At 35.6% G+C, this 27,444-nt stretch overlaps 2 protein-coding genes across 6 annotated transcripts in view; one reads left to right on the plus strand and one right to left on the minus strand.

The window, feature by feature from the left end:
• The window catches only part of LOC143893693 (GPI-anchor transamidase component PIGS-like), a 232,714-nt gene that overhangs the window by 177,044 nt on the left and 28,226 nt on the right, over positions 1–27,444 (minus strand). The window lies entirely within an intron of this gene.
• The window catches only part of LOC143893692 (protein I'm not dead yet-like), a 41,646-nt gene continuing 36,097 nt past the window's right edge, over positions 21,896–27,444 (plus strand). The window contains exon 1 of the mRNA XM_077399355.1: positions 21,896–22,257. The gene's annotated coding sequence lies outside the window, so the exon portion shown is untranslated. The remainder of the gene's footprint in view (positions 22,258–27,444) is intronic.

Genomic DNA, 27,444 nt, shown 5'->3' on the forward strand with positions numbered 1-27,444 from the left:
GCAATCCTTTAAATTTTTATCACAAAACATTTTTCGAATAAATTTCAGTCATGTATTCGCATTACCAATTACATCTTGAACTGTAAACAAGGACTATTATTTGGTCTACTGAACATGTATTCGCATTATCAATTACATCTTGAACTGCAAGCAAGGACTATTATTAATTTGTTCTACTAAATATAATATATCAACCAGATACTATATTAAAATTTGTAACGATGCGCCCCGTAATCGCATCGTTCTCGGCCAATATCAGCCAAACACCGCCTGGCCGAAGCCGCCGGGCGAGGAAAGGCACGGTGTGCCATATTTTTATGTATAAAACGCGTACGAATATAAATCCTCGCGAGGACTTACCGCGGCAACCGCCGCGGAGCACCGCGGAGCGGTGCCAAAATCAACCGAAGGCCGCCGAACGCAATCGCGGCGTCGGAACGCCGTAATTTCCGAACGTTCCGCCGCTCCATCCCGGTGCTCGCGATTGCCGTCACAAGGATGTATCGGAGGTACAATCGACAAAAGTGCATGAAATTTGAAATACTTGAATATCTACGCCTAACGTATAGTAAGAGTAAATCTAGATGTAAGATACTCAAATGATAGTAGGAGTCTTATAATTACTCCTAGAAAGGTATTTTTTACTTTACAAATGTTTTTTCCAGTATTATTTGCGATTTTTGTAATTTATGTGCCTAAACTTTTGGCAGTGAAAATGCCCTGATTTCAACTTTATAACGTCAAATTATTTCAAAGCGAAAGACATTATTCAGCAGTGCTGATAAACAAATGTGACTTTAATAACGTCAAAAAAGATAAATATGTATCATATAAACGATAATTTTGAATATTATTTATTATAAACATTGTTATGCGACTCTTTCAAAAGAGATATGACAACGCTGTATGACTCGATTCACGTAGGTTAGCAGCCCTGCACAGTACCAAAACAGTGCGAGACTTGATGCGAGCTGCGAGTTGCGAGGTTATGTCTATTCGTTTACATTTTTACAATGTCACACGAAAAGTTATCGGTGGAAAGGCAAAATAGTGACAAAAGCAGTTTATGAAAAAAGACTCGCTCAACGAAAAGCTGGAGTAGAAACGTGCATAAATAAGCGAAGAAAAGTATGCTTCGCTTGCCCAGCTGATTGCGACGTTGCCGCGCTTTAACGAGCCCGAGATACATTCGTGCCGACAGCACAATTATCTCAAGTTATAATTTATTTCTTTAAAACGGTGTAGTGTGAAGACAATTGAAACTTGGCAGATATTTTCATCTATTCGTATACTAGATGTACAAAAAATTCAAAATATTGGTAGCGCTCCTTCATTTTTTTAGCTGTTTTGTCCGTCAAAATCGTCTCTTCCCATAAGAATACGTGTAAAATCAGTGAAAATTAAAATCGTTATATCTCAGCAACCGTTTAGTGGATTCGTTTCTACTTTTTTTGTAGCACATCAGGAAGACTAAAAGAACATTCTCACAAATTTGTATCCACTTGGTAGCGCTTTGAAAATAGGTCCGATACATCCTTAATGAGGGATGGGACACCGAGGCTGCAGGATGCGGATTCGTCGTCCGCCATTAATGGGATATTTCCGCTTTGAGTATATTTTAGTAAAGATAGTGTATAGTATATGTCAATTTATGACATATACGCGACCACAGTATAACTGTACATACTGTGTGTTATAACTAATAAAGTGAGCAAGAGAAAAAATAAAAGTGTAAGAATTGTACTTAATAAATCCAATTTTATTAAAATTGAATGTGATTTTATATTATCATTTAATACTGAAATGAGAATATATATAGAGAATACATAACCTCAACTATAAATCATCAAATTAACTAATATTGGTAAATATAAGCTCAGGCTATCGCGTCAACATATTTTTAGTATAAAAATAATTTTCAAAATTGTTCTGGTTTTTTTTCATTTATTGAATTTGCAAATTTGCTAAAGTTATACAAAAACTCTTAAATTTATAAAAAAAATTATTTATTGCATTATTTACTGCATTTATTGACTTGTTGTGATAAATTATATTTATCAGTATTTATTGTTTGTTACTATTTACTCAATTTTTTAATTTATGAAATTTATTTTATTTAATTAAGTTTTATTTATTTACTTTAATTTAATTGAAATAATTCTTCAATTAGAATGAAATTATGTAGAGATATTTTTGATACAGTTTGTTTTATTCAAAATTGACGCCTGCCGTCACTTCCGCTCCCATTAATGGCGGCTTTGTCCCATCCCTCATTAAAGGATCTCTACCGTCACTTGTACCCCCGCCACTTGCAAAGCACCGCCGCGGATATATAAACCCGAAATTGTTAGTAACAAATCGTATTCCACCGTAAGCCAGCATACCGATCCGACCGATCATCCGCTGCTCTCGGCATCCGAATCTTTAACAGCCGAACGAGTCCTGGGGTAGAGAGTGCTCTGCCTCTGTCGCATCTCGACGGCTCGTCATTCCCGACCGCTCCTCGCTTTATCGGCACGAAGTTTCAAGTCTAAAGAGTCTCTGGACTTGCTGAGGGTCTCAGTCGTCCGATAGAACTATCCGTCCATCACACCATCGCGAACCAGGATAGAGAGGCACAGTCTATTCTCGCCGAGAGTCTCGGCCGCACGATACCATTCTCTGACCGACGAGATCCAGGCGATCCAGCTTAGGGAGTCAGTCCCTATACTCGTTGAGTGTCTCAGCCGCCCGAGACCATCAATCCTTTTCCTCCACACAGGCAAAAACGCCACGCAATAGAATAATATCGCGACACGCATCGCAAGACGCAACGTAACCGTGCTCGAATCCGCACCCCGGTATCAAACCGCGCCGTAGCACCGCGCCGTCTTCAGCGAGCGCGCTCGTTCGCCGATCGCCGCTCGCATCCCGCCGCGCCGGCAGACCATCTCGCGCTCCCATCATCTCTGTACCTCGCGATCCGCCCGCGAATACGACGTTCTTATATATACGCAATACCTGTAAATATATTACTGATTACCGCGAAATAAATCTTTGTTAATCTTAACGCCTGTAAATGAATCATCAAACGCCACGAAATAAATCTTTGTTAATAGCAACGCATGTAAATGTATCACCGATCATCGTAGAATAAATTATTATGAATATAACTTGAAAAACCGAGTCTTGTGTCGTCCTCCGCGCCTACTCTGAACCCTGACCAGCCGCGAGTAAATCCGCGCGTCGGAAGTTAGGTTGTTTTAAGTTGTAAATAACATAATATGACCTAATTGAAGTAAGAAGCAAAATATATATCCATGTGGCGGTCTCCCGACCGCACAATCAAGACGGTACGCGCGCCGCGCGCGTGCCCACCGATCACGCGCCGAGCGCGTGGGCCAGACTACGGCCCGCGAACCTATACGAAAGCGCCGCCGACAGGTGGCAGACTTTCTCGCGTTTCAGTTCCCGACAGGAAAGAATAAAAGGCCACACGGCGACGGCCTAGACAGCTTTCGACTGCTCTTCGGCTCATAGCCAAGAACAGGAGAAGCATTTTTGGTAACCGATCTCGCCGTCACCTTGCCGCCGCCGAAGCTACGGCCACCACCGAGACGAGCTGCGCCACTTCGCCTGCCGCTACCGCCACAACCTCAGCGGCCCCTGAACTACCGCCCAGGCCAACCGTGGAAGCTCGTCCAGCTCCAGCTCTCGCCGGTGCGACTGACTCGTCCTCCACGTGCGCTCATCACAACGTGGGACGTACGAGTTCGGCGCTACACGTCTCCACGACTATCGTGGACGGTGCCTCCACTCCTGTCGCCGCTGCCACCGTCACCCTCCGAGCGGGTACACCAGGGGACGCAGACCATCCCGCCTGCGCATGTACACCGAGGCGTGCAGCACCAGCCATCACGCGGCACTCAGGAAGTGCAGACGGACACGGAGTGGGAAACCACCTCATCTCAGGGGACGCAGACCGAGGAGCCGTCGGCACTCTTATCGGAGTCGACACCGACTGCGGAACCGGAGCAGTCCCTCACACCACCGGGGACACCGCCGGCTTGGCGGAAGTTCAGCTCCTTCCGGAGAACCAAGACGCAGCCGAGCATCATCTGGCGTGAGCGACTCCGCGACTAGGAGGAGAAGAAACCAATCGGCCCTTTTCAGGGCCACACAACAAGAAGAACTCAAACGGCCCTTTTCAGGGCCGCCTCCACGGCCCTTCTCAGGGCCTTCTTCAGCACACTGACACACCTACATCTGTACCATAGGACATAGAATAAACGACCTATTTATTGCACACCTCTGTCTCTCAGCTCACTCGGCGATCCCTCTCTCGCTACGACATATCCTCTGCGAAGGACACGCGACGCCCCAGCGTAAGTGGCAAGCGCCCACATCCATAAATTATCATTTCAATTATTATTTCCTTACTTACTGATATCGTGATAGTTTAAGTATATTGGAAACAAACTGAACATGAACGACAATTTTTCTTCTCAAAATCTTTTTTACTACGCAAAATGTATTACTAAAAAGTAATTGACATATAATAATATTAATCTACTAGTAAACATAAACACATAAACATAATAAACACAAACGTTACATCAATATTATAATTTCAATAATATACTTAAATGTTATATATAACTTATATGTTGTATTACACAATATATACATAAGTATTATTTAGTAAAAAAGTATAATCTTGATGTAATGTCGCTATTAATTGACGGGTAACCTATTTTACTGTATTACTCTACTATAAGCATGTCACAACATGTATATATATATATATGTATACCACTCAATTCATGAATCGCGAAACATTTGTTTACATTTATTTATACAATACATTTGTATATATAACTGTATATAACTGTATATAACTGTATATAACTGTCACCAACTGTCAAAGGAGGATGTTAAAAATAAGCCATTTTTGGCCTATTCACGAAACCTGAAATAATCATTGGAAACTATTTCTGGGATCTTCTAGAAACAGGAACAAATAATAATTTATCCACCAGGGCCAGGGAAAGTTACAAAAGTAATAAAAGAACATTTTCTAATTAATATCACTGAAGCAACAACTGAAAGTAAAATAAGCAGGAGCTATGAGAGCCAACGCAAGATTTTCGTACTTTCTATTTTCTCTATTTCTTTGCCTTCAATTTTACAAAATTACATTACAAACGTTTCGATCCTACCATTGAATCATCTTCAGTGTTAGTCAGTATTCTACGTCATTTACATTTATTTCCTTGTTCTTGTAATTAATTTAATTGTAAGATGTTTTTCGCATTTCAACTTGTATCGTCTGTATTATTCAAAGTTATTGCGCGAAAAAAACCTCTTATTTATTCATATTAGTTTATATTAGTTTATATTAGTAGAAATACGCACTTTAAAAATATTTAAGCATCAACTAACCTATGTGTTTAAAGTGCGTCACTAACCTACATAAGTTAGTTGACGCGCTTTAAATACTTAAATACTTTTAAAGCGCGTCCTTCCGAAAGTCACTCAGGAGGGTGACCTTGACAACACATGTCAAGGGCAAGGTCATCGGAGGGTGGTCCCTATTACTGCATAATTACCGTTCTTTATGCCTTCCAATACTCAAAATAGCTGCTATATTTTCCAAACTTTTTTTGTTAATAACTTTTTAACGAATAACGAGCGACGGCTAAACCTTTCTGAAGGTCACTCGGGGTCATGACCTTGACAACATATATCAAGGTCATTGAAACCGGTGAGGTCGCCAAACTTTTTTTGTTAATAACTTTTTAACGAATAACGACCGCCGGCTAAAAACTTCTCTCAGAAGGGTGACCTTGACAACATATGTCAAGGTCAAGGTCATTGGCAAGTGCGGTCTTTTTATGCATAATTACCTAGTTTTAAGTTGACGTTTTATCTGCCTTACATACGTGGCTTCACAATTATGACACGAAATCTTGGGTATATACAACACCGTTATGGGACGCAATCAATGTAGTGCATCTTTTCCCGTTCTTATGAAACTTTTTAGGGTAATGAGTATGGAAAATGCTACTGTTAAATTACATCTTTTAGTTATAGGCAAGAACCTCTCGGAGATGGTTTCAACATAAAAAACCGTAAATTTCTTTTCTTTGTTGTTGCTATTTTCATATGTGTCATTTTTATTTTCCTTATACGCTAAAAATTTTAATCTGGTTCTTATTTTTGAAAAATGAAAGGGAGAGAATAGCCATTCTCAGATAGATTATTAATGGTTTCAATCAGATTCTTTTCACGAAATTTTGGATTGGAGAGGAGAGAGATCTTGTCACCAAATTGTACACAATGCTTTTTTTGTGAGTCAATGGATGATGGAATGAAAGTTCAGATATCTGTCTGAAAAAGTTGGTTTTTTATACAGATCAAAAATAATTTTGTAATTATATAGAAGTTATGGCAGATACATCTAAAAAACTGAGACGATCGTTCTCACCAACCTCACATGTGAATTGTAAGCGTTCGTGAAACGAATTAAAAATATTTAGGATGTTATTGAGCATTTCACCAAGAGTCGCTAGGAATATGTCGTCCACATCTTAAATAGAATGCCAATATCGTTTGCAGGCTTTCTAATGCTTTGGTTTCTAAATCTTGCAAGACCAAATCGGCTACAATAGGAGATAAAGGAGATCCCATGGGTGTGCCAAAAATCTGTTTGTAAATGGTGTTATTAAACATAAAAAATGTGGAATTTACAACTAAAGTACAAGAGCATATTTCTGTGGAAAATTGACTCTCGTCTGATCCCAGGACGGATCCACAATCCGTTGTAGACGTGATGAAGGTAAAAGGTAGACCACACAGAATTAATGGTTCGAAAAGAGAACAGGTTTATTACGAACGTTAAGAACCTTCTCGGTCGAGCGCTGAACAAGGTCTGATCTATCTCACGCTGCACGCAGGTAGCACGCTAACAAGAAAAGGCTCTCGATTCCCCCACTCTACGCTAGAGATACGCTAGGAATACGCTAGGGAGAAATGGCGGTAGCAATTCCCCACATTTCTGATATTAAAAAAAAGGGCAGCTCTTCATCAGTTATATTCAACCACCACCTTACAAAAAATCATACATTTAATTAGGATGTTCGGCGTATCGCCTTGTAAATAGCATAGTTACTTCATGTTCATGTATTCATTTATCGTTTATACCTAGTTGCATAAGTCGTTTGTAATTCCCGCGCGAAACGTCGGCGGATCGCGATCAGCCAAATCATGCGACTCACCTGTCGGTGCTGCCATCGCCCATCCGCCGACGGTATCCACCCCCCCGGAAAGGGAACAACTACTCGCCGCAGCGACATGTTCCAGGACCGCGGGGACAGAGCATTAGCAATCCAGCCGTCTTACGGCAAACACATTTTGGACAGCCGCCTTACTGCACACCCTCTCATCGTCAAATAGTCGGAGAGGACACACCTCTCATCAGAACTTCTCGTCAAGCCGCCGTGCGGCACACACACACACACACACATAGTCTAAGAGCCGTCTTACGGCGTACGTTTGCCGGGCAAAACGTATCACGGAATCGCCTTTGCCGCCTTGCTCAACCGGGAGTGCGCACGTCTCCTACTGCCTTTTCCTGCCTGCTCTATCGCTTGCTCTCCACCGTTTTGCTTGCTTGCACGAGTTTTACCATCGCATGCCGAACGAGACCCACGGAGCGGCCAAGTCAGGGGACAGGACGAGGATTGGCGAAATCACGGGGACGACGGCCGTCACGGTGAGTCGCTTCGCTTAATATTTCGTAGCATGCGTTTCTGCTTCCGCGTTAAACATTTGATAGTCGTGAGGGGAACTCCCCTCTGGTCCTCCTTCGAGTATCGCAAATCTTGCCTCCGGGGCGAAACTATCCCCGTTCATAGGATAACATTAAAATTCTAGACAAAGAATTTAACTACAACAAAAGATTAACTTCGGAGATGGTCCACATAAAAAAATAAAAACACGGATTAAATAAACAAAGCAACACATCAGAGTTTTTGTCTGAAGCATACTTTCCTATTTTTAATTTATTGTCTTCTACCTAAATTATTTCTTAACATTCCCTTTTCCAAGACTCTCTGGTCCCCCCTCCATCTAGTCTCAGATTCGTTATTATAATCTTTCTTCTCAGCCACTCGTCATTGTGCTTCTTGCTACCAATACCGTATTATCCAATCCATGAAGTTCGGACTACGATGCGATACGAGTTGAAATGCACAAAATCTTTTAAATGTAAGTTTTGTAAGTTAAATTGTAAAATTTAAACATAACAATTTGTCTAATTAACGTCGAATGGTGACAATAACTTTGAAGAATACAGACGATACAAGTTGAAAAATGCGAAAAACATCTTAAATTAATGACAAGAACAGGGAAATAAATGTGTAAATGACGTAGAATATACTGATTAACACTGAAAATAATCCAATGGTAGAATCGAAACGTTTGTAATGTAATTTTGTAAAATTAAAAGCAAAGAAATAAAGAAAATAGAAAGCACGAAAATCTTGCGTTGGCTCTCATAGCTCCTTATTTAACATTTGAATTTTAATCTTCTGAGCCAATAATTTGTTTGTTTTAAAATAAGTAGATTAGATAATAAATAAATAATTTTGATCCAATCATTACACCAGAAATGGTTCAATGTACTCAAGAAAATCTTATCCGCAGAGCAAATATGTTCATACAAATCGAAGGTCTGATAAAATATTTCATCGGCCTTTTTTAGGACTACAAACATTTTTAGAACGTTGGAACAATAATCTTGGATCAAAATTATTCACGTAGGGAAGACCGGGGCAGAGTCGTCACTACAATTTTTTCGAAATCTGTATGTTGTGTGAACTCGCCATTGATATTGTAAACACTACTTATAGTGCCCATGTAACCAACGGAGTTTAGTGAGATTATATGCCATGTTATGATTTTCATTAAGGCAAACGTGTTTTCGAAGGTCAAAAGTAAAATTTTTTGCGCGTCGAAAATTTTAAATATTTTAAATATTATTTTCTCTCCGAATCTCGAGAAGTAATTCTAAAGAATAATGCATGCTGAACACGAATCCAGTGAAGTTTTTTTATTTTTATTGATTTCTAATATTTTATGAGCGACCAAACTTGAAACTTGTGTCCGGGGCGAAGTCGTCACCAAGCCATATCATGGAGGCTTTGGGCGATAATCAAAGTCAAAGAAGCAGCAGTGGTTGGATTCCGGCGAGGACTTAGATAATATGTGCAGCGTGTGCGCAGAGATGACAGAATAGAACTGACAAGAAACAGTGCATTTTTCATGCGAGCGTAAGGCACATAAGTGTATGCGCTTTTCTTGTAATTACTTTCCGCCATGGTGTTTTTAATTAATGTTTCCATTTTTCTATTAAAAAATAATTAATAAAATGTATCCTATCATTTGTCATGATCAAAATTATAAATTTTTATTTAAAATTCAGTCACTCCGAGAATGGAGTGCCGATTCCGCCCCAGCAATTTTGACATTTCAATTTTTGCACCTTTGTCGTTTTCACTCTATACCAGTTGAACAAAGCGACGTAGACCAAAAATGTCTTTATAAATTTTGTAGCCAAGGGTTCACTCTTTACAACGGTACACCACATTTTACTAAAATTATTTGTTTTGTTGTTAAAAATCGGCACCGAAAAAATAATAACAATTTCGCCCCGGTTTCTCCTACCTATTATCTAATTTACTTATTTTACTTTCAGTTGTGTAGCTTTGATGTTAATTAGAAAATGTTTTTTTTATTACGTAAGTTGTATTCGAAATAACAATACTTAGATATCATGCATAGTTCTGATTAAATCTTAAGCGAAATAGTAAAAAACAGCATACACGCTCACGCGCCACACACGCCGTGCGCGTGCCGCCCCTGAGTCATGCGTAACTTAGACCGTTCATTCATAAGCTTCAAATTGCTCTTATTTAAAAAGTAGTGTTCAGACGCAATTTTGCCAAAGGAAAAAATTGTTTCTTTTGGCACAGACAGTCACGTTCTGCACTTCGTGTCCGCGAATTTTTGGTACCTTATAAGTGATTTTAAAAAATGTACGTTATTCCCCTCTTAGCCGAACCCAGGACCACGAAGAAAGACGTGAGAGAATTTTAGTTCCATTTGTGTGTGTGTGTGTGTGTGTGTGTGTGTGTGTGTGTGTGTGTGTGTGTGTGTGTGTGTGTGTGTGCGCGTGCGTGCGTGCGTGCGTGTATGGGTGACGAACCATAGCGTCCTTACACACGCACACGCACGCACGCACGCACGCGCACACACACACACACGCACGCACGCACGCACACACCCACACACACACACTTTCCACTTCCTTTTCCTAATTTCCCGTTCCAATTCAGGCTGGTTTGCGCGGATGTAGAGCTCTCTATTTAATATTGTTTGCGGCCAAAATATGCGCAAAATACGTCGCAGGCATCTGTTTACAAACGTTTGCAGGGACCTTGTTATGCTGGCAGTAATCTTCCATGTTTCGCATCCGTAAAGCAGCACTGACTTCACATTTGAGTTGAATATGCGGAGCTTTGTGCCAATCAGGTACACGGAAGAAGTCCATATGTTTCCGAGAACCAAGTTCGCTTAAAGAGCCTTTTTGATTCTGTTGGCTACATCAGACTCGGCTCCACCTGTGCGCGTCACCACACTGCCAAGATAACAGAATTCGTCAACCTCTTCAATCGTCTCTCCCCCGAGCACAAAGCTCGTTCGAACCTTAGTGCCCAGACGCATACTCTTGGTTTTACGAATATTAATACGCAGTCCTGCCTCCAATGCCAGGTCAGCAAACTTGCTCAGCTTATCCTGCATGTCCCGAAACGTATGAGCCAGAAGACAGATGTCATCTGCGTAGTCTAAATCTTCCAAACGTTTCTGAAAGCTCCAGAGGACCCCTCTGGGTGCCTTCTCTAAACTCTTCAGGATGTGATCAACAACGAGAATGAACAAGAAGGGCGATAGTACACATCCCTGCTTTACACTCGCATTTATCGCGATGCTCTCTCCAAGCACCCCACCATGAGCCACGAAGGATGAAGCATCCCTGTAAAGTGCTTTAATAACTCTTACTATTTTGTCGGGCACCCCGTAACCTTTTAGAACTTTCCACAAGAATGCGTGATTTAAACTGTCGAATGCTCTTGTGAAGTCGACAAACACCAGATACAATGGCGAGTTTCACTCCTGCGACTGCTCAACCAGTATGCGCAAGGTGTTGATTTGGTCTATGCATGACTTATTTAGCCGGAAGCCCGCTTGCTCCCCACGCAGATGCGGCTCTAGAGCTGTAGATACTCTTTTAAAGATAATGAACGCCATAAGCTTATTTATCGACGTAAACAATGTTATTTCTCTCCAGTTATCACAAAGACTAAGGCTGCCCTTCTTTGAGAGTTTTATAATTATACCCTTCTTCCAGTCCGAGGGCAGCTCTTCTTGGTTCCATGTTATTGCTACAATGGGTTGCAGAAGCTTCGCAGTGGTTGAACTGTCCGCAGAGAAGAACTCGGGTGGAACCCCATCTATTCCTGGAGCTTTACCACCTTTGAGACTTTGGATGGCAGTCTTGATCTCCGCAGATAAAGGAGGATCAATTTTGATCTTTAATTCGCCACCTTCAAATGCTCTTTCATCATTATCCATCTGATTTTCTGTTTGCTCTGCTGTGGGGGCCGCAGCCTGGACAAGAACTTCTGTAAAATATTCTGTCCAGCGTTCCAGTTGGTCGTCCTTAGATGTTAGGAGAGCTGATATATGTGTTTAACATCTTAATAAACTACTTGCTATTACTCATTATGTAAAATAAAATAAGAAATCCAACTGCCAAATTAAATTTTCGAGAAATGAAATCGAACATTTAAATTACGATTAATCTTACTTTTACAACCGCGAACTGAACACTTAATTCTGCTCGTAGATTTACAACGCGGAGAAAATTCCATATTAATAAAAATACAAAGCCAGCAACGCAAAGCTAGTACGAGCGTACGTCAAGCCTGTACAATGCCACGAGATCTGTTACCATTCACTGCTTTCACGTTCGACCACCAGATGTCATGGCAACAAATGTCAGATCCCAATACTTTTACACATACATGTTATGTAAACAAAAAAATTTTTTACATTTACTACTTATCTTTTAACACATAAATGTGCAACTGATTTTATTTTAAAGTTATAATAAATATATATAGCTTTTATATAAAAACTCTTCATATAACTGTTCCAAGAATTGATAATTATAAATCTCGATTTTCATAACTTTCCCTGGACTTGGTAAACAAATAATTATTATTTTGTTTCTAGAAGATCTTAGAAACGGTTTCCAATTAATTCAGGTTTTGCGAGTAGGCCAAAAATGGCTTATTTTTATATTCTTTTGCCACAAAATATATAAATACAACAACATTAATAACCGCTGCACGCGCGGAAAAAAGTAACAATACGCCAATGCGCGCTATCTCGCTCGCTCTTTTACTTTCCCACTCTCTCGCATACGCTCTTTCACTCTCGCTCCCTCACTTTGATTCGTATATCTTTTCTCTCTTTAGGACCAGAGCACAAAGATTGTCGTAACCGTTTACGACTCTGTCGTAAGTCATAAGTAGGTGTCGGAAGTCAACGCACAAGAGGATTGACGTTAGCGTATGTTGTATCCGTCGCGTATGCGACGCGACGTGAGTGCGTGCGTGCGTGCGTGTGTCTTTTATGCATAAATACCGTTGTTTGTTATAATTTTGTTCGTCGCGTAGTACATTTTTCGTCTTCCTTTCCTCCCACTCCTTATACTCGACTTCATGTAAACAACAGTACAAGACATTGACCGCTATATTTAGATAATAGAGAATATACCGACCCTTAAAGACTACTACATATTTATAACGTCGGAAGATCCGGAAAGCCATGTTGGAAAAAATAGAAAAAAAATAACGTAAAAATTGGTTTAAAAAAAATAGGTAGGGTACATATTTTTCGGGTTCCCCCGACTGATTATCACTGTCGGAGTCACAACAAAGGTTTTTACCAAGAGAGCCGCAAGAAAATATCAAAATTCGGAAAGGGCCCTATTGGAAAGAATTACCAAAATCTTGATTTTATTTGTTAATAGTCACACAGTCCGAATTAAACCACACCTAGAATTGACTAGTCAAAGTCCGAAGTGATTTTTCTTAGTTTCTAACTTTGACCAGCCGTATTAGTTATTCCTAGGATTGACTAGTCAAAAGACGAAACGCAAAACTTATTTCGGGCTTTGACCAAGACGCTTGGTCGTTCCCCAGAATTGACCAGTCAATCCTAGGAATGCCCGCGTTTCGGGCTTTGACCATAACACATACATACGATTCAACAGAAACGATGTTCGTATTATGGCGCTTGTTATAAATGTTCGCTCAACTCGAATGCAAAACAACATGACAATGCGCTTTGAATGAATAATGTGAGACAAGAATAAAGAATGTTTCCGGCGAATCACTATTCGGTCAAAAGATACACTGAACGTATTTGAAATTCATCAGTGTTAAGAAAGATTCGTTAAAGTAATAATTAATAAATTTTCCATATCGTATATTTTTTTCCTCAGGTACATGCTTAGTACTTTAATAATATCAACAATAATTTTTTATCTTAATAATTAATTTATTCTTTGTACTAAAATCGCTAATCAAATTATTAGATATTTATCAGAAACGCTGTTTTCTAATTGATTAAAGTTCATAATTTATTTAAATATTTAATTAAAAATCTGACGCAAATTAGATTATTCGCATTTTATTTTTAAATATCTTGTTAAATGGGCGCGAATGTTTTACCAAATAATACAGACGGCAGGAATACTAAGAATAAACTACGTAACTCGTTTCCGACCATGGTCGTTTAAGACATATCCTGTTTTGTACGTATGCAAGCTTCTTTCTTGTGGCAGTGTATTCATGATCGGGAGACGAAGGAATGTAGATTTTCTTGTTACCAACTCGATGCCACAGTGCATTTCAGGTCCTCTTCTTGGCAAAGCAAGGTGTAATCTACAAGCTCAACGGCTTTCTCAAACGAGAATTGCTTATACGTGCATGCATCGACCAAAATGAACTTGATGGCAAACTACTGACAGAATGTAGTAATCGGCAAATAAAAGAACTTTTTTAATATAATATAAAATTATGGCCAATTGTATCAATAATCATTAAAATAAGTAATTAAGTAAATTAAATAATTAATTAACAATAATAAAGATATCCAAGTTTTAAAAAAGAAGAATTTTAAGAAAATTTAAAAAATGCAATAAAATAAAAGATATCAAAACCCAGATAATATTAATTCCACAATCTAGATATCAAAAGAAAAATCAATTAATATTAATTTATATCTAAACAATAACACCGACTTATAGATAACAAAAATATAGGTTCTTTTACTTTAACAAACTTTATCAAGATATACTCAAATCTTACCGTAGGAAAAAAATTTTCTCAGAATGTCACAATTTTCCAAACAGCTTTATTTAAATTTCCAGATATATTTAGAATACTTTTCGATGTAAATTTAAAAAAATTATTTATTTGAATGAATTTCTTAATTATTTTTTATTTATTTAAACCATTTCACTTATATATAATGATAAAATAATTATTTATTTCAAAATACAGAAAAGAATTAAAGAACTCTCTCATAAAGCAGATAATCCATATTGTGCAAAAAATTTATATTCTTTTACTTCAAAGGAAAACAAGGACAACAAGAGAATAAAACCTGTCATAAATATAAAAAAAAACGTTAATCCTTCACGAACAGAATGTTTTGAAGAGTAAGTATTAAGACAAGGACGTTTTGAAAGAGACGACAACAAATTTAACGCGTATCTTAATTATTTTAATAAATTATTTTAGTTAATGTGTGTAAAATTTCATCTTATTTTTGCTTCCTCATAAAGCAAGCTTTGTTTTCGTAAACCTTGGATATGGACATTTAATCGCGTATAAAGCTAGGTCTAATCAACCAAATCTTAAAAAATTATATATAAAATAGGGGTAGAAAAGCAAAAAAAAATTTTTTTTTTAATTTTTCGTCTGGGTGTAGGTTTGTGTGTGTGTGTGTGTGTGTGTGTGCGTGTGTGTGTGTGTGCGTGCGTGCGTGCGTGCGTGCGTGTGTGTGTGCGTGCGTGCGTGCGTGCGTGCGTGCGTGCGTGCGTGCGTGCGTGCGTGCGTATGTGTGTGTGTGCGCGGTTTTATCTATAACTCAAGAACTAATGAATCAAATCTTAAAAAATTAATAATCAGTCAAGGAAAAAAGAGCAATTGAGCCACAACAGGATAAAAGTGTTGAAAATTTCTATATTAAAATGAAGTTAAGTAGTCTGTCGGTTATACTCTTTGTAACACATCAACATCGAAATGACACCGCAACACAAGAAAACTTACTGTATACTGCACACTGTACGTATTTGATATTTTGTCTATAACTCCTTTTGACGGTTTATTACACATCATAATTTTATTACAGTGGTCCTCTACACATTCAACACTGCGTTTTTATGGAGTTAAGTTATGTCGCGATAATTTCAAATTTTTGTACCGACGGTTCGTTGAGATTAGTATGGCGTGATATTTTTAGATTTGTAATTTTGTACCGACACTGAAGATGGTCCTATGAAGGGCCGAAACGTTTGTCTATTATTTTAATATAGAAATTTTCAACACTTACATCCTGTTGTGGCTCAATTGCTCTTTTTTCCTTGACTGATTATTAATTTTATGAGCCTATTGACATATATTTAAAGAATTATACAAAAAACTAGGTTTTCCGCCCGCGCTTTGCGCGAGCTCAAAACTTTTTCCTTTTTTTTTTAGTCTAGATTTTTTCCCTAAACTCTCTTTGTTCCTCCTCTTTTCTTCGCAGATTCGAATTTTTTTCCATTTTAAGTTATATTTTTCTCTCTTAAAGGACCACGCACTAATTATATGAAAAAAGTGGCCACCGTTAAAATTGACGAAAACTACGGAAAACTGTAGTTTGTGTGATGCCAATAAAAAGTTTAAATCCGCACAACCCTTAAAATATGCTAGATTTTAAGCTACGAGCTTATAAAGGTAATATTGGTGGTATAAAACGTACACATATTATACATAGTATACCCACTCTTAGCGTTACCCAAGATCAACCAGCGTAGAGGTGGTGAGTGTCTGATCTCCTTTTTTGTTCATTTTTATTTTTTTAATATTTTTTATTTTTTTTTTTAATATTTTTTATTTATTTTTATTTTTTATCTTATTAGTGTTTTTCTGTTGTCTCAAACTCCTTGATTTGCCAATTGTCCAGGGTATCCAGGGCCCTTAAGCTACGAGCCTATAAAGGTAATATTCGTAGTATAAAAAACTATCAATTATAGCATATTTTGACAATTGGCAAATCAAGGAGTTTAAGACAATAGAAAAATACTATAAAATAAAAAATATAAAAAAATAAAAAAATATTTAAAAAAAAAACAAAAACAAGAACAAAAAAGGAGATTAGACACTCACCACCTCCACGCTGGTTGATCTTGGGTAACGCTAACAAGGGGACCTTCAGGCTAACGGATTTTTGTTTTTTTTCGTACTTACTGTACTTGAGAGTTATCATTCGGACATCAATTTCCCAAAGTATTAAGGCGCGCTTTTCAGAAAAACTCGAGAAAATCGACTTTGAAGAATTCCGAGCGCGCTATGTACACCAGAATTTTAATTTTAATGTAAAATTTATCAAATCCATGTTAATTAATATTTAATCGTTTTCAATTTCGTTATCACTGAAAAATTTACACCTTCTTATTTTGAATATTGGTACAAAAATAAAAAACGTCAGGTAGGAAATAAAATGGTTTTATATTTTTGAAAATTACGAGAAAATACAGCGCAAAAATAATATTAATAAAAATATTGTTTAATTTTTAAAAGTGAATTATATGATATGAAATATATAGTTTAAAATATATTGTATACAGTCGTTTTACACGTCAATATTGCACGAACCAAAATGATATTCATCGTAAAAGCAATCGATGCGCTTGGCGATTCGCTTCAAACCTTTGTGATGACAGAGACATTTTTATGAACGTCAATGAAGTATGTTTTCCAATAGACATTTTAAAAAAAACCTTGCGCCTGTAAAATATCTGCGTTCGTACGGTGCAATGTGCTAGATGCCGTGAAACTTATTGTTTCCCTTGCTTTTACGATGATTATCATCCTGGTTCGTGCAATATTGACGTGTAAAACGACTGTATACAATATATTTTAAACTATATATTTTATATCATATAATTCACTTTTAAAAATTAAACAATATTTTTATTAATATCATTTTTGCGCTGTATTTTCTCGTAATTTTCAAAAATATAAAACCATTTTATTTCCTACCTGACGTTTTTCATTTTTGTACCAATATTCAAAATAAGAAGGTGTAAATTTTTCATTAAAAACGAAATTGAAAACGATTAAATATTAATTAACATGAATTTGATAAATTTTACATTAAAATTAAAATTCTGTGTACATAGCGCGCTCGGAATTCTTCAAAGTCGATTTTCTCGAGTTTTTCTGAAAAGCGCGCCTTAATACTTTGGGAAATTGATGTCCGAATGATAACTCTCAAGTACAGTAAGTACGAAAAAAAAAAAATCCGTTAGCCTGAAGGTCCCCTTGTAAGAGTGGGTATACTATGTATAATATGTGTACGTTTTATACCACCAATATTAACCTTTATAGGCTCGTAGCTTAAAAACTAGCATATTTTGAGGGTTGTGCGGATTTGAACTTTTCATCGGCATCACACAAACTACAGTTTTTCGTAGTTTTCGTCAATTTTAACGGTGGCCACTTTTTTCATATAATTAGTGCGTGGTCCTTTATGTATATATAGAGATATATATTTATTTTTTTCCGCTCATCGCGCAAATGTTTTAGCACTAACACAAATTGTTATATATTTTGAACTTTTTTGTTCATAACTTTTTAATAAACAATGACCGCCGCTAAAACTTTTTGAAAATCACTCAGAATGATGACCTTGACAACATATGTCAAGGTCAAAGTCATCAGTGTGGGGAGGCTCACAGAAGGTATACTTGCGTGATTCCCGGGGCCTCCCTAAATAGCGCTGCGAGGGAAACTCGGGGGGGTTTTAGTGGGTTAGAGTCCCACATAACCGCCCTCCCCGCCCCGGGGAAGGGGGTATCCGTGTGAATTTTCCCGCCGTTAACAAAAAAAAGGTCAAAGTCATCGGTGAGGTTTGACCTTTGATGCATATTAACCAATTTTATTATTTAAAACAAAATTGGCCTCCACCACACATCCTTTTTTAAAAATAATCTTTAGTGAGTAGAATATATACACTATACACACAAACATTTTTTAAAAAGGTAATTTTTCAACATTTTTGAACATTTTGAACACATTGGCATAAAAAACTGAAAAAAATAGCACCGATTTTAAGAAAATACGTCCATTACTGAAAAATATTTGGGCACCGTTTTGAAGAAAATCGATTTATTAATTGAATGAATAGTTCGCAGTTCAAAAAATTTTAGCACCTGCAGTTCCCAAAAAATTAGTACATTAATGAAAAATTAAAACAAAATAAATAAATTTTTATTTTGCCAGTCAAATAATAAACAACAATGGAAATATTAATCGACTCTACTGGCCATTATAATCGCCAAGATAATACAACCACAATTTGGTTCGATTATCGTCAAGACCAATATAAGCTGATGTAATCTTTGATACTTATATATAAGCATCTCATTTAAATATTCGCGAAAAATATCACCTCAACCAAGGTTCGAACCTGGAACCTCCCTCATTCTATGATGGGTGTCGTACCAATTCGACCTTATAGTAGCGATTTGTACGATGAGAAAGCAATGTGCAAGTTTCTAATTTGCACACCTTTTTACTTTTATAAACTGTTACATACGTTCCCATCCGCAAAAGTTATTCTTTAGGGTCAAAGATATTTTTTATATGCATGGATTACAAACTGAATTCAATCAGATATTATTGTATCTAATCTAGTAGAAATAATATTCATCATAAATAATAAAAACGCATAATTTTCGACAAATTTGTTTTCCATATAAGTGGCAAACATTGTAAAATTTTTTCACAACACCTCCACGGAAAGTTCGACTTAATTTCCATGCCTGTAGAGAGGGACGAGAGTGGCCAATTTCATGCCAGGGAGGAAAGTTGTTACTTTCGTCCCTGTTACTTTCCTCCCGCCAAACAGGGATTAATATTTTTCGCAATAATTTCTTTACGGTTTTTTAAATAATTAAATCGTGCAGATTTAATTCCGGGGAGGGAAGAGTATTAATGTTCCAACGATAGCTGTGTTTCAAGTCCGACAAATAATCGGCGCGCAGTTTATTAAGTTGGAATATATGTATATACATTTTAATTCATTACTTCTGTAACTAATAATTCTCTATTTGCGCACCACGTACCGCGCTTGATTCGTATCGCCATCTATTAATTTATTGACATTTTCACGAGGCTAATGATATATTTATATTCTAAAAATTATATTTTTTACATTTTTTGGAAATTTTATTGTCATTTTAAAATTAAAATTATTTAAATATTTATTTTATTTTATTTTATTTTAATTTTTTATGTGGGGGGTTTTGCCCTCTACACTCCCTCCTAGGGCTTCGCCCCTGGACCCCACCGAGGGCTTTACTCCTGGGCCCCACCACGGCTTCGTTTCTGGACCCCACATCACTCTCTTTTTCAATTTCTATTTAACTACACGCGCGTATAAACTGTATGAATGGAACATCAAACGCATACACTCTTATACAGGCATTCAAAAGTTGAACATTTCCGTAAAGAGGTGTTGTGAAAAATATCATGTGCACCACGGGTTGAAAGCTTTTTCAGACTCATGTGATTTGCTGCCCTCACCTTCGGCTCGGGCGACAAACTTCACATTCGTCTGAAAAACGCTATACTTTCGCCCCTTGATGCACAATATACTATATAACATTAAAATTCTGTGGATGTATCGGACCTATTTTCAAAGCGCTACCAAATGGATAAAAATTTGTAAGAATGTTCTTTTAGTCTTGTATCTCGATGGCTCGTGAAAGCGCGGCAACGTCGCAATCAGCTGGGCAAGCGAAGCATAACCTATGGCTGTCGCTACACGAATATCTATGCCTTCTACTATTTCTAGCTAACTTTTTGTCTCCGTTGCACTCGTGAAGAGATAAAAAGGGGAAATGAGAAACATAACAAGATTATTGTAAAAATGTAAACGAACAGACATAACCTCGCACCTCGCAGCTCGCATCAAGTCTCGCACTGTTTTGGTACTGTGCAAGGCTGCCAACCTACGTGAATCGTTGTCACGTCTCTTGAGAGAGTCGCATAACAATGTTTATAATAAATAATATTCAAAATTATCGTTTATATGATACATATTTATTTTTTTTTTGACGTTATTAAAGTCACATTTGCTTATCAGCACTGCTGAATAATGTCTTTCGCTTTGAAATAATTTGACATTATAAAATTGAAATCAGGGCATTTTCACTGCCAAAAGTTTAGGCACAGAAATTACAAAAAAAAACAAATAATACTGAAAAAAACATTTGTAAAGTAAAAAATACCTTTCTAGGAGTAAAAATAAGACTCCTACTATCATTTGAGAGTATCTTACATCTAGATTTACTATACGTTAGGCGTAGATATTCAAGTATTTCAAATTTCATGCACTTTTGTATAAGATTGTACCTCCGATACATCCTTAATATACTGTAAAAAATAAACATTTAATGAAGAAAATCATTTTTCTGCCAACTTAATATTTTTTCAAAAAATTTGTATAATTTTGTTACAAATTAACAGATTTTGTTTCTTGTTAAAAATTTAAACTTTGTATTACCGTATAAAATGGAAGCAAAAATTGTATTCTAGTGTAACGTCAACAAAAAAAAATTTTGTTAACATTATTAAAGAATTCGATATACTTAATATTTTCAATCAGTGTTCTCAAAATTGCATATTTGCTGAGATATAACATTTATTTTTGTTATTTTTTGGCAAAATAAGAATTATAGAATAAAAATATATATAAATATTCAATTTTTATTATTTAATATTTTTCATTTGTATATTAATGCAATAATAGTTAATGTTCACAAAACATTATGTATTAAATTTTTACAAATAAATAATTGAAAATTATATATTTCTTTATTAAAAAATAAAATAGAAATTTCTTGATAAAAATAAAATAAAATAATATATTCACGCATATTTTTTATGCACATTATCGATTGATATTGTTATGCTCTTTTGTCATATTGATATATAAATTATTACATTATGTTATTGTTATAGGTTTTTTATGTACTTATATCGATTGTTATATTAATCAATCATAAATTTCATGAACCATTTAGATTTATCTATTTTGGAGAAATTTGGAATTTCTTGTAACCCAATTGATTTAGACAAAGTATTTGTCTTATAAAATAAAAATATCGTTGAATTCCTATATTTTTATTAATAAAAGATTGTATATCTTTTGACGTCCGAGGAAATTTCCTGAAAGTATTAATCGCTCGTTAATAGGCCAGTAACTTTTCAAAAGACAAATAGGTTTAATATTTAAAAAAAGTTCATTCAACTGTCTCATCTCGGAAGTGAGTAAGCTATAGAAAAGGCAGAGAAGAGAAAAGAAAGGGAAAAGGAAAAGAGGGGGAGAGAAAAAGAGAGAGGGAAATAAAGAAGGAGAGAGGAAGGGAGAGAGAGAGAGAGGAAAAGGGAGAAGAGAATGCGGAGAGGAGGAATAAAGTCTGAATTGAAGCCTTAATTCTGCGTGCTTTGGGCCTGGACGATCAGTACGAATGGAACGTCGAATAGTTCAAGAAACCTCAAGAAACGATCGTGACGGGAGTGAAAATTTACAACAAAAGCATACTGCAAAATTAAGTGAAATCGCGATTGTAAGCAAGATTTCGTGGAATGTTATGGCAAAATTTATTTTTGGAATTTACGAGCAATCTTACTGCTCATGAATTTGTATTAGTGGTGACAATGACTGTTAAATTCTCTGTTATCTTATCGTATAAGCAGTTGTGTTATTATAAACACAATAACGACGTAAAATAATATTTATGTGAATATTATTTGCGACTGAAAAGAATAAAACAAGTTGGATAGATTGCGCAGGACACTTAAATAAGTACGTGACAATTTGAAATACTGTAGTGTGATTGCGATTAACTATATTCGTTTATTAATATAATTGCATATTTAACGTTTTTTTATATTTTTGATCAATCTAAAATATTTATTGAGAAAATATTTACACATATTGCGGCTATTCCGCAATATTCATAATATATCAATTTTTGAATTTCAAAACAATATACCCTTCTATCTATATTTATATTCTAAAACTATATTAAAAATTCCAAAATCCTTTTTACTTCAGGTTTCTTGGCTAATTCAAAAACAATTTTCTTTAGCACTTTTTTAAACAAATTTTGGAACGTAATGTATATATATCTATTAATATTTTCTATATCTACAATCAAGAAAATTAAAAAAGCATTTTGCTTAAAATATACGAAATCTGAATAAAATCTCAGCTTCTGTTGTATAAATTAAAAAATCTTAACAATTAAGATACGAAGATATTTGCGTCCTATTTCACGATGATTGGACTGAACTAATCTAACTATAAATTTTTTATTTTAAAATTTACACTGTGCTCTTTTCTGATAATGTGGTGCTAAGTTTCACAAATTTTCGCGAAAGAAAAAAGACGAAGGCAAAATAGGAAGTGCTTTATCTTCTATTCTTAACACACAGGCTTAATAGGCGACAGCATCGCTCACCTCCTTCAATTCAGTTTAATTCTTCTATATATAAATGTATCGGTAAAACACAACAAAAAATTTTACTTCTGTGATCCATTAAAGATTAATAATCATGTAGGTTGCATCGTGTAGGTTGAGCTATGTTATGTGCAGCATATAACGGCGCATTGCGTGCATTGCACGCATCGCGCGCATCGCTCATGGATGAATAAAAAAAAAGGACTTGATAACAATAGAACGTTTGGACAAGATAATTCATGTTTCAATTGCACTATCCTGACTTGCTAATCTATCGCAAACGCGGATTATGATATTAGCGCTAAAGCAAGATAAGATATTTTGTATTTCAATAGTAAAAGTTGAAAAAATTTAATATAGCCCGTTTGTTAATAAATACATTTTTTTAGACAAATATAAGAAAATATTAGTTTCAAGTAATTTCTCAAAAAATTACTTCCTTTGAAGTATAAATATTCTTTTCAAATAATTTTAGACAATTGCTTTTTACAACTAATTGTACAGTTTTAATTCTTTTTAATTCTACAATACCTATATATACAGTGTCCCGTTTTAATCGATCACCCCCAAAAACATTCTTATTTGTGATTTTAGAAAAAAATGCCTCAAACAAAAGTTGTTTGGTTTGAAAAGAGACATATAGTTCCAATGTGATACGTGTCATACATGTCATTTTCAAGAAATTTTAAAGGAGATTAATTTCATTATTCTACGTATAAAAGTCATCGAAAAGTGAATACTTTACAAGACAGTTCATATTTTATATTAAAAATATTATAATAAAATTTTAAATATTTCTGGAAATTCTTAACAAAAAAGAGTTTTATTATATAGTGTTTTGAAAACGTCTTGACGAGATCTGCAACTTTTATATATAAAAAAAAAACAAGTTCCATTTAAATTAGTTTTCTTTAAAATTTTTTGAAAATGACGACATGTATGACACGACTCACATTGGAATCATATGTCTCTCTTCAGACCAAACAACTTTTGTTTGAAGCATTTCTTTGTAGAATCACAAATAAAAAATTTTTTGGGGGTGATTGATTAAAATTGAACACCCTGTGTGTGCGTGTGCGTGTGCGTGGCGTGTGTGTATGTGTGTGTGTGTGTACACTAGCTTAATATTTGTGCTTCGCTACGGTAACACACATTTTATCCCTTTTCACCCCGTTAGGATTCGAATTTCTAAAAATCCTTTTTTAGTGAGTAGGTACTTATATCATGGAAGGAATATACTCCCCGAATTTCATGTTTTTAGGTTAAAGGGTTTGGGCTGGGCATTGAAAAGTCAGTCAGAACATTCGATTATATATATATAGATAGAAAAAAAAGAATTTGCTATTATATCAAATCTATTCGTTAAATATGGGATAACTAATAGCGAATTTGGTTGAACGCACCAATGCGCACTCAGTGCACATTAATTAAAGCCGTCGTACACAAATCAACATAAAGTATATGTTTAATAAACAGGTCACGAAATCCTCAATATTCGTTATTGTACTATTTAGTAAAATATGTATTGGGCATTTTATCAGTCGAAATATTTGCATTTTACTTTAAATATTAGAGATTAAATCAGTACAACACAACTGGTGCGTCCAACCAAATTCACTATAACATTTTTTGCAGCAAGAGCTATTAATCTTTTGCTATTTAGTAATAATTGCAAAAAGATTTTGCTACTATTACTAAATTATAGCTCTGAAAGCAAAAAATGTTAGTTATCCCTATAGTAACAAATCCTCTTTTTCCGTGTATATATAGATATAGATTTATAAATGTATAATTATATATCAATTAGCTTATTATCATTATCACGAACGACATTCTTCAATAAAATTGTCTACTCTAACTTTAAAAAGAAATTTTCTGAGAATTTTTTAATTTTGCAGAAATTTTTCAAATACCTATACGTAAAATTAAAGTATTTATAAACATAAATTTAAAATAAATTTAATTAATCAGCGTGTCGTTTACTCGACTTAAATTTAATTATTATCTTGACTTCTTAATGGCGTATTCTGGTTTAAGAGGCTGTAAAAAAAGGTATTTCTCAGGAATTTTTTTGTAGGAAAGTGAAAAAAACAAATAACGTTATAAAAAACAAATAACTTTGCATGTTCTTTTAATCTTATTTTAAGAATATATTTTTATTTTTTGAATAACCAAACATCACAGACGCGCGCTTCGCGCGCGCTATTTAGCGCTTTAACATTGTACTATTACTATTACACTCCTTGATACACACAACTGTCAAAATATACGATGACAGTTGCTCATGAAGTAAGCGCAGCAAGAGAACCAATCGGCATCGCAGAAAAGCGACAACAATAAACTTCGATAGATTCGAGTATCGACTTTGCACGCCTTTTTATAGAGAGGGATGGATAAAAACGCTCTTCTTTTTTGTTATATCCTGGTTACCACACGGAGAGAAAAATCTTACCTCTGTGGCATGGAGAGCCATGCTTATGACGCATAACCTCTCCGCATACGTCACTAGCAAATAGTTATTTGTGCAACAAGTGCTGTAAGATAAAAATTCCCGGGTGCGGTGACCGCACTCGCCTTTTTCATCTTACAGCACGACTTGCATACTCTATTTTATGTTGCAAGTGCATGGAAAGTGGCCTATCACGCACGCGTAGCGTGAGCAATGGGCTACTTTCCATGCACGTGTTACATAAAATCATATATACTCCTATAGTAAGAAATAACGCGTTTCGAGTACGAGAGATATCCCTACTATATTAGTGAAATCTTCATGTGTGTACGCTGTTAACGGCATGCTCGGGAAGTTGCAGTTCTTACCAACAGCGCATGTCAGCTGCTTTGCTTTGAACGCAAGAACGTCATGTCTCTCACGGAGAAAAAAATCTTACCTCTGTGGTATGAGCGTCTCCCATGCATAAAAAGCATGTAGCGTTGCCTTGCATCAAACGCATATGAATTTGTCCGTTTAACGCAAGGATAATATCCTACTTCATGCCTGTGGTGGCATGAACTTTTTGCGTTACAAGCATAAGGGCCCGGACACACACTTCTGCACAACGCATAATGCGTAAGCATAAGAAAATTGATTGGTCCATACACATGTGCATAAGGAAATAGACCAATCAATTTTCTTATGCTTACGCATTATACGTTGTGCAGAAGTGAGTGCTCCCCGCTTAACCGTTTTCACACGATATCTGTATGAAGTTATTGCTTATCGGACACGAAACGCTGTCCCTGTGAAGTAGGATATTATCCTTGCCTTAAACGGACAAATTTATGCGTTTAATGCAAGGCGACTCTACTTTTTTTATGCATAGAAGGCGCTCATACCACAGTGGTAAGATTTTTCTCTCCGTGCAGGAGCAAAAAAATGTATATGGATGGTGTAAATGATTAACTGTTCTATTAGGTATCTAAAACGCAAAAACTAAAAATTTTCTTATTTACGAGATGTGTGGTTATCTGAAATAAATAAACATTATACATTATTCGTTTTTTTTTCTTTTAATAAAATAATAGCAAAATTTTGAGGAAAACTATAATATTTTCCATAAAAAGACTGAAGTTTTGTACAGAATGGAAATATTGATTTAGTTCTAGTTCAAACGATAGTCATACTTCTCCTAAATAAGAAAATTTTTGGTTCTTGTGTTTCAGATACCTAAAAAAGTTAGAATTATTTACACCGTCCATATGCGTTTCTTTTTTTGCGAGCTCCTAATAATGACTAAAATATAATAAAAAAGAACGTTTTTGTTACTTACAAAATAAAAATATATTCTTAAAATAAAGCTAAAAAAACATTTTAATGTTATTTGCTTTTTTCTTTTCCCTGCAAAAAATTCCTGAATAATGCCTCTTTTATATGATCTTTCAAGCCAGAATACTCCCTTACTCCTTCTTTTCTATTCACATGATTTTAGCTAAAAAATTAAGAGCTATTGATTTTAGGTATTTAACTTGAAAAAGTACTAAACAAAAAATTAAGATTTTGGATGAACTTCCAAAAACCTCCCACGCCCAATTTACGTATTATTTGGTAGAAATGTTTCAAATGAATGCCCTTAAATGGATTTTTACAGATGAAAAAAATAAAGGCATAAAATGTTTAAATAAAGTTGTATATATGTAGTCAAACACAATTTAGATCCTTTTCAAAATTAATTTCAGATATTAAAAAAGTATATTCTGGTTGAAGACATAATAAATCTATTAAAAATTAAAACTTTAAGGCTCCTGGGTACTCGTTGCGGCTATGTTGGAATGTGACGTCATAAGCGAGAAATGACACGTTGAAAATTCTTGCATGGTATTTCCAAATAAAAAGATATTTGCTTAAAATAACACTACAGATTACTTCAGCACATTCCAAAAATTCTCCGAGTTGTATCCCTTTCCCTTGACAGTTATTAAACATCCGTAAAACAAATGTGATACGACGCAGACTTATGCATGCACTTTTCCATCCACACAACAATTGGTTATCTTTTTTTCTAATGTTATTCTCAATTCATAGAGTAAGATAT

This window comes from Temnothorax americanus, unplaced genomic scaffold (genome assembly GCF_048541705.1).
Source record: "Temnothorax americanus isolate GAGA-0224 unplaced genomic scaffold, ASM4854170v1 Scaffold125, whole genome shotgun sequence".
Classification (NCBI taxonomy): Eukaryota; Metazoa; Arthropoda; class Insecta; order Hymenoptera; family Formicidae; genus Temnothorax; species Temnothorax americanus.